General features: G+C 37.8%; 1 long non-coding RNA gene across 1 annotated transcript; it reads left to right on the forward strand.

Moving 5' to 3' along the window:
- Positions 1-5,510: 5,510 nt before the first annotated feature.
- On the forward strand, positions 5,511-8,225 carry LOC117535325. Its single transcript, XR_004567397.1, has 3 exons — positions 5,511-5,669; positions 6,560-6,705; positions 7,551-8,225. It is a non-coding gene; the product is annotated as an uncharacterized LOC117535325 (long non-coding RNA).
- Positions 8,226-9,634: the final 1,409 nt, after the last annotated feature.

Consider the following 9,634-nt stretch of genomic DNA (forward strand, 5'->3'; position numbering starts at 1 on the left):
TTTTCTTTTGAGCATCCGTGTTACACAATTTAAAACCTATACAAGTTTCAACGTCCTAATTAGGGCAATGTTATCATTGTGAACAAACCACTGGGCTTGGTGGATTGTCATTCTAGTTTATGAAACTGCAAACTATGTCTGGTTTTTGGATTTACAAAAGAAGCGTTTTAGATGTAACTTGTTGTTGTCTGTGTAAACTGTGTGTTCATGCCAAATCACATACCACACAGGAAAAATATGTATATGTTTATATGAAGGATTCAAATGTAGTAATAACAACAGAGTTCTCTTGTATAATTTCATATGGGAAAGAGTCGTCAACTAGAACTTCATGTACATAGAGCTCATTTTAAAAGAGAAGACCTCTAAAACTCTTTATATGGCCTCTGACTTTATCTTAAATATGTGTTATAAAGAAACGACGAGTGTACATTATTAAAACATGAATGTGTTCTGTGTCCAGGAACAATCAGAGTTGATGCTACAGAGAGGACCAGCATCACTCTGGACTGCCCTCATGATGATGGAGCATCACATGATCCAACATGGAGCAGAGACTCTGTTGAGATACATCGACAGAAAGGCTTTGATGTTCCACCTGTTGACCAGGCATTGACCTTAACAGACGTGGAGCTACGTCACTCTGGACTCTACTACTGTGGTAGAAAAGCTGTTTTTCTGAAAGTGATTGAAGGTGAGAGTCAGAGAGGAATGCAGAAATATGGGTGGAAGTAAGAGAGAGTACAGCAGTGCATTTCTACAGGCATGTTTCTTATATGCTAAGCTAGGCTAACCAGATTTAGCTTCCCAGTACAGATGAGAGTGGTATTAATCTTAAAATCTTGAGATTAAGTGCATACAAATAGCATAAATGAAGAGGGCATGCTACCTCCAAATAAAACCTTTGCCAGGTATTTTAAATGTGTTAAGTCAAGTAGAATAATAGATTCTGGGTTCGACTGGTTTAGGTCGTGAAAACACTTTGGCTAAATGCCATATATAAGACCACAGCATGTCCTCTATTTTAAATCGGTGCATGTTGACTTTCTGTGGTTAAGTGCTTGTTTGTGGCCTGTATCATCTCTATCACTCTATCAAGCTGCAGCACCTCTATCTTCAACAACCCCTCCAACTACTACGACAAAAACACAGGAACAAAGTCAAAGCCGTAAAAGTGGAAATAAAAATGACAAGAACAGTAAGATTATCTTAATATGCAAACACATGTATGTAAAGCTGATCAATCTGAGAGAGCTGGTAAAAATAGATACTAAACTATGTAATCTTACAAAGAAGGTACAAAGAAACCGAAAAGAAACAAAACAACAACAACAACAACAACAGCACCAACTACAACAACAACAACAGCACCAACTACAACAACAACAACGGCACCAAAAACAACAACAGCACCAACCACAACAACAATGGTGGCAAGCACTGGTAGGACTTAAGTCTTTCTAAAGAAAATCATGACAGAAAATGTGTATAAAACCTCAAAATCTAGCAGTGTATGTAAATGTTTTGTGATTACATAGGCACCTAACCTTTTATATAATGTCATTAAATAAAGCAAGTCATTTCTCAATGCGTGCTATATTGACTGTGAAAAAGTCCTCTTGCTTGTGAGGTGTGTGTCTACAGCTACCAGGATGCATTGCACCAGGATGCATTACACACGAGCTACTAATAAAGTGCAGGAATGAGTCCTAAAAGCCCAAAATGTGTTAGCACTTTAGCACTTCCGGTTCCCTCCTCTCAAAGTCTAAGGCCCTTTCTAATTTCTCTAATTCCCCTCCTCGACTCCCCTCTTCGACTCCTATCCTCGTGTCTTAGTCCCGCCCACAGGAGATGCGAGCGGAGGAGTCGAGGAGGGGAACCGAGGAGAGAGGAGTGGAAGCACCATGCGTTTAGAGAAATGAGAAATCCCCTCCTCTGGGCGGTCATTTTAAAGAGACGTCCATTAATGATGACAGGAGGCACAGCAGCCCTCTGTCCCTAACCCTAACCGTTCTCAGACGTGGAGGGATACTGACTTGTGCAAAGTAACTACAATTATACCCGTGATATACGCTCATTATATCACGGCTAAGAAACATCAGATTGCTTGATTTGACTTTATAAACATATACTAACTGTGCTTACTCCCCCTCCCCCCCAAAAAAAGTTGTAGGCCTACAGTGAAGCACATGTTATGTTATAAAGCCGTGGAGGGCGGGAGTTTATAAACCAAAGAGTAACCGCCCTTACGGGACGTGTAATAAGTCAAGCGAACGCACCCGCAAGGACACCTGGGGCCTATACTACGAAGCTGGTTCAACCTAACCTGGATATGTTTGAGTTAGCCGGTTGGCCTAATCCAAAACATACGCGCTTTCGCTAAACGGTACCACGACGCTGGTTATCAAGTGGATCGCTCAAGCCAGCCGTGTCCTATCTAGCTAGGTGCGCGTTCACATGAAAGGGGTGGTATCTGGAGCATTCGACCAATCACAAACATGGAGAAGCGTACTGACAGTGCAGCGTCATACTTCCTGAATGAAAAGTGAACTTTAATACTAGTCAAAAATGAAGAAGTTAAACTTTAAACATCCATGACTTAAACACTTGATCCAGGATAAAAGCCACATCACCTGCAAGGTGAATACAGCTGGCAAAAGAAAAAGTGTTTGAATGCGTACATTAACAGGTTTATGATATCACATGCCCCGTCTAAAACACGATTTGACTTTCATTACATTTGACTCCAGTGTTTCGTCAACTTAATGTGTTGCTTAAAATAATACTTCTGCATACAGTCTGTGACACTGTGAGTGTTGCACGGCCAGATACGGCTCAGCTGACTAAGATCGGGAAATATATGATACATTATGAAGTGATATGCCGCGGACTGTACGTAATGTTACTCTGATCCGGTTACTTATGTTGTGGCAGATATTTAAGTAAGCTTTCTTAACGCTAATGTTATAATAGTCAGATTGCTCTGAAGATGGAGGTGATATTCTATTAATGTTCACATTCACACAGTCGGTGATGTTTGCCGGCCGTCTTTCCTGCAACGGCAGCTTTTCTGTATTTCCTTTCTCCTGTAATATGACTTGATCGCTTTAAACTCCGCACACTGAGCTCTGATTGGTCAGCAGGCAGTGCTTTCACTGAGTTGAGCTCTTAGCCTGCAACCTAACCTGGTCCCGACCAGGTTAGCCGCTAAACATAAGTTACCATGGAGATCTAGCCTGCTAAAAAGAGAACCAGCTTCGTAGGACCGGAAAGCCGGAGTTTTCCCTGAATTTAGCCGGCTAAGCGAAAATCCTGCTTCGTAGTATACCCCCCTGGCCTCCTATTGGTTGAGGGATTTTGACAGGATTGTTGCACAAAAGTTTCGAGCGCTCACAGAATAAATCTGAGAGCAGAAATGTCACGAGCGCACAGAAACAGCCTGAGTGCGAGGAGAAGGTTTTAAACTGGAACACAGGAAATCTGTAAGCAGCAATATATCTGATAGCAAGCAGAAGCAGAGCAAATCTAAGTGCAAGCAGGCACTATTTGAGTGCGAGGACAGGGTTTTTGAGGGAAATAAATCAATAAAGTATGCTCTCAAATTTAAATACCACGTTCTTGAATAAAGATAGGGAATAACCCCCATACATTAGCCACTTTTAGCTTAGTGGAGGTGACGTGAAGTCATGTGACCATGATGCAGTTTGTTTACAGCCTAACGTTAGCTTTTTCCTACTGCATTTACGCTTCAAAAATCATTAATGTGTTAATATGTGGAGAATAGCCTGCTGGAGAGGTGTAAGTATTGTTGCCGGCTGAGTCAGCCAAAAAAACATGTATCCTGCTCATAGACTGCTTCATAAGATCCTATGCACTCTGTATTGTTGATCATTCACTATTGAAGAGACAAATAGACTTTCTAGTGGCAAGCTTTCACGGTCAATATAGCAAGCTCTGAGGGATGTATTGCTTCAATAGGCTACATTTCAACACTGATCAAATGTTTCTTTAATGACATATCATTATGTGTTTTAATATAGACTTTTTTCCTTCTTTCTTTTTTTTTCTCCAGTGGTTTCTACATACCAACCACAGATTATTGGTTTGGTGTTAGGAACAGTTGTCTTGTTACTCTTCCTCATCATCACCATCGTCTTCTTTACTTGGAGTCGCAGGTTTAAAAGACGTGGTAACAAAAACCTGTCCTGTATACACATAGAAGGGAAAAAAGGCAATTCATTAATGCAAATTTAAGAAGATCAGCTAATAAATAAAAAAGCAGTTTTAAACTTTCAGCATGAAAACTGATCTTAAGGGTATAGTTGTACTTATTTTGTAGAGAAATTGGTGTCACTGCGATCTACTCGGAGTTATCTTTGTATTTGTCATCAGGCTTTAAAGCAAATAATCAGTGATTACGCAGTTGATTTCTTCAAGTGACATTCACTAACTTTTTCACAGGAAATGAAGAAACACAACCTGTCTATGATGAGATACAAGATGGATTCATCATTCAGACCACAAATGGTGAGAAAAAAACAAGTGTTACTTTAAATACAAAAAGACGGACAAGTTCACCTTTTCTATTAAGATCGAAACTGTCACGGCTGGAGGGCAAGGTACACTGTAAAAAAAGATCGTAATTTTACAGGAAATAACTGTACATTTTTATAGTAATTATCATGTATTTTTAATCAACTTGCAAAACCCTGTAAAATGACAGATATTAACTATAAATTAACAACCCAAAACATTATTTTAAGTATTTTGACAACAACAAATAACGTTTATTTCCTTTTTTTTTTACAGTAAATTTACTATATAATATTTACAGTATTGTTGCACTTTCAGAAAATACATGCAGATGTACGTAAAATAAAAAGTATTATCTGTAATTAAATATATAACTCGTAATATAAAAGTGTATTACTATTATAAGACTTTAAGATATTTCTTTGTAATTGTAAGGTAAACATACAACTGTAAAAAAGCGTCAAATAAAAACAACTTAAAATGTAAGTAAAACATTTTTGCATAAATAATTTTCTCAATATTCGATTTAATCCACCACAAACACAAAATATCCAATGTTGAAACAAAAGTAAATAAATATGTTTTCATTAAATTCCTAACTTACTATATTGTAAACATCTACAGTTGAAAAAAATAAAAATCATAGAAAGTGGAGAAATCTCTGCAGGGAGGACCAAGGTTTAAAACACACACTGTTATTTACTCAACAATTAGTCACAGTTATCCTTGTTTTATTTATGTGTTCTGTTGCTGTGTTTTTTTCTTCCATTGGTAATAAACCTTAGTTTTACAGTATAATATATGGTTTTCGGATTCTGGCCGACAGCCAGAGCTACGGCACTTGAAATATAATTCAGCCAAAACACGGCAGACAAGTCAGGCATGTTTGGAATTAGTCCACAACACTCCTGATTGGTTCATATAAACGTAGAAGAAACCTGCCAATGAGAACTGTCCGCGCCTGTCGTTCACATTTGAAACATCCAAGTCAGTTTGAGCGGGTCTCCTCCTGCTGGAGCTACAGCTGTCTGTGTGTCTGCTGCAGGAGTTTATGGATTAATATCGGGATCGTTTTACATCTACACGTTAAATATGAGCATCGGGACGTCAACAAAGAACAGAAGACTTGAGATCTGGTGAGTCCTGCAACTGTAATGGAGTTAAACATGTATTTAGATAATCCTTAGTTTGTGAATGTTTTATTTTTTATTTAAGGTTAAGTTTCTTCTTCTAGTTAGCTGAGTTTCTTCCCGTTAAGTTGGTATGCATCATTAATAGGTTGTTAAATGTTAAATTGATGCTGTTTCTTGCAAGATGTTGGTGCGCCCGGGAAACCCGGCTTAACATGTAGCTGCTAACGTTAGCTTACAGCTTATTGCAGTGCTGCCCCCACACTCTCGTCTCCAACACGGGAGAATTACACATAAACATGCAGTGGGGTATCACAGTGTTGGCGCCAAGTGTAATGTAAAGTTTCACAGCTTTCTTACAGTGGAATCTAGTTTGTTAATGTTCAGTAGCCAACAGCTAGCATAGCATAAACAGCTAACCGCTAACGTTCGGCTAACTTGCTAGTTAGCTCTGCTCTATATATTACACGCTAACATGACTAGCTAATGTCACACTGTGAACTAAAATACTTTTTGTATTACTACATCATACATGCTTGGTCCAAATCACTGATAAAAATAATTATTTTTGAAAATGTATAGTAAAGAAACACTCAGCCATGCATGAAATAACATAGCAAAATAATACAGGTAATGTGTGACCCATGTTGTGCCTTAGAAGTGTAGTGATACAATGATTTTTATTCAAAAAGTAAGAAAGGGAAAAATAAAAATTAGAATTGGTGTTGATCCAAAACAGGTTAATTGAGGAATACCTGGAATCCTGAATGGTTCAAGTAATTTATTGCAAAGATATTTACAATTAAAACCAATTCGGGTCACTTTTGACACATGTTGGTTGTATGTTGTGTAACAAAAGGTTAGCATGACAGCTGTGATGTTCACTCTTTTGACAGAGCACCAGTGGACAGTGAGGACTATGGAAGAGAAGATGTGATGGAAAGCTGCTGACGCCAGCCTGTGTCCCTCATCAGTCTCTCCAGGCAGCACCCAGCTATTCTTCCATCTTGCAGATGGAAAGACAGAAAGAAAGATGGAATATGTGAGTAATAACTAACTTGTGTCTAACATAATATTGAATGTGGTTTAGTAAAGTATTTAAAAATACCCCACATTGTACATGTACAGGACAATCAGACCTTGTTCAACAAAGATCATCAGACAATTGTTTTGTCTTTGAGGTACAGCCGCAGCAGAGAGTCTGAGTTTGAAGAAAACACTAACATTTTATTTAGTGTTGTTTAATCAATCAATAATTACTGGTCTTGAATTTCCTCACTGGATTAGAAAATGCTCGAATCTTATTGTACAGGGACATTATGCAGATGTAATCACCTGAAGATGAAAATATAGATTCAGCGATATGTACCATTTTAAGGAAATAGTTAGCGGTATTGACCGAAGCTCCGCAGCTGTAGCTAGGCGCTGCTAATGAAAACTCAAGTGCTCAATTTGTTGGTTTTTCTTTTTTCTTAAGAATTGACCAAGCATATCTTCCTCTTCGAAATCCCAGTTGTACTTCGCTAACACGCAGTTCCTGGGAGGGTGCGTTTGATTGTTCCCACCCTTACCTCATTTATGGACTAGGTCATGTTAGACAAGCAATCCAGTGGTTAGTTTTAGGGTAAGCTCCATTGTTTAAAAAAAAAAAATGTATTCACTTTAAGAGAAAGGGATTTCAGAAACAAGTCTCACAAGTTTGGCTCGAGGTCAAATTAACAAAAGCTAACTGTTGAAAACATCAATACAGTGTTCTTAATATAGTTCGCTATCTGTGTACTTTTTAAAAAAATTTATTTGTATGAACGACACCTAGTCAAATTCCTCGTATGTGTTAACCTACCTGGCAATAAACCCGTTTCTGATTCTGATCTTTTTGTCCTCTAGGTTGCACTGCCACGTCTACAGTAGCGCAGAATGGACCGAGGAAACATGATTGGGCATCAAGTTTTTTGCAGCCAATATACATTCTCCTACAAACTTGGGTTAGGAGGGTGAGTGAAGAAGTTATCCATTGGTTGGAACCTACATCCCCATTGTTAGACGTACTAAATCCTGCACACTGCTCCTTCAAATTGACAATGTGAACATACAGATGTAGCACCTCATTTCAGACTCCAGCTTACAGCTTCCTGCCTACGACCTGCCTAAGACCAGTATCGAGGAATGTTAAGCCCTCCCACTATTTTCCAAGCGGGCTTTGCCAGATTTTCAATTTCAGGTTTTAACCAGGAGATGGCGCTTCATTCACAAATACAGAAAGACAACTTTCAGCACTTTCAGTTGTGTTTTGAGGAGCATTTGAACACATATTTTAGATCAAATAAAGTATATCTAATCTTGTAATTCAATAATATATAGTCTTTATATATTAAATAATCATAATAATAATGTAAATGTTTACATTACACTTCTTTATTTGTTATGCTCATACTTTTACCTTTACAATCGTTTGCTTTAATATGCAGTATTTTTGTTGTATATTTGTGTTTGCTTCGTCTTGCTCCCTTTCGGACATATACTGTATGATTTATTATTAATATGAAGATATTATTAAGATAAGATAAGATGTTATTGATTGAACATTTTAGTTTAGAATGTGCTGTCCCACGGTAATTCAGAAGGCTCACAGGTCACATTCCGACCATTATTTAAAACAATAGGTGCTTTCACACCGTCTACAGTTTGATTTGTATAGAGGGAGCTCTGTGGCTGAATGGCCAGCGATTAGGTGTGGCGCATTTATCATTAGGTGATCAGAGCTAACTGCCTGCTGTCAGATTTCATTTAAAAAACAGGTCTGATTTTAAGCTTTTATCTTCAGTAGACTCGACTACTGCAATGGTGTCTTCACAGGTCTCACTAAAAAAATCTATTAGAAAGCTGCAGCTGATTCAGAACGCTGCTGCTCGTGTCCTCACTAACACTAAGAAAGTGGATCACATCACTCCTGTTCTGAAGTCTTTACACTGGCTTCCTGTGTGTCAAAGAATATATTTTAAAATACTGCTGCTGGTTTATAAAGCTTTGAATGGTTTAGGCCCAAAATACATTTCTGACCTCCTGCTAAATTATGAACCATCCAGATCTCTCAGGTCTTCAGGGACTGGTCAGCTTTCTGTCCCCAGAGTCAGAACTAAACATGGAGAAGCAGCATTCAGTTATTATGCTCCAAATATCTGGAACAAACTCCCAGAAACCTGCAGGTCCGCTGCAACTCTGACTACTTTTAAATCCAGGCTGAAGACTTTTATTTTTGTCGCTGCTTTTAATTGAACTATTCATATCTTAGACTGCACTGTAACTTTGATCCATGTATTTTTTCTTTTAATGTTTATTTTATTATCTTTTTAATGACTGATTTTAAATGCCATTTTCTTAATGTCTTTCATTTTTTGTAAAGCACTTTGAATTGCCGTGTGTTGATTTCGTCTTTATTATTATTAATATGAAGATATTATTAAGATAAGATGTTACTTTATTGATTGAACATTTTAGCTTAGGATGTGCTGTCCCACGGTAATTCAGAAGGCTCACAGGTCACATTCCGACCATTATTTAAAACAATAGGTGCTTTCACACCGTCTACAGTTTGATTTGTATAGAGGGAGCTCTGTGGCTGAATGGCCAGCGATTAGGTGTGGCGCATTTATCATTAGGTGATCAGAGCTAACTGCCTGCAGTCAGATTTCATTTAACAAAACAGGTCTGATTTTAAGACTATTTCTGCGCTCATAAAGAATGATAAGAATAAGAATAATACGTATTGAACTGGTTTCATTAATTAGTGAGTTTATTTTACACTAGAACCGTCAATTTGTGTGGTGTATAATGTGGTGTGTGCAATGTAATTTTTTTCAATAAAATATTAAAGTCTCTTACAGTTACTTTCGTAAACCTGAAGTGAATACATTTTGGATTACTTATTGGAATTATTGGTGGAAAGATTTCCTCACAACATTTAATATTCA

The sequence above is a fragment of the Gymnodraco acuticeps genome, unplaced genomic scaffold, assembly GCF_902827175.1.
Source record: "Gymnodraco acuticeps unplaced genomic scaffold, fGymAcu1.1, whole genome shotgun sequence".
NCBI lineage: Eukaryota > Metazoa > Chordata > Actinopteri > Perciformes > Bathydraconidae > Gymnodraco > Gymnodraco acuticeps.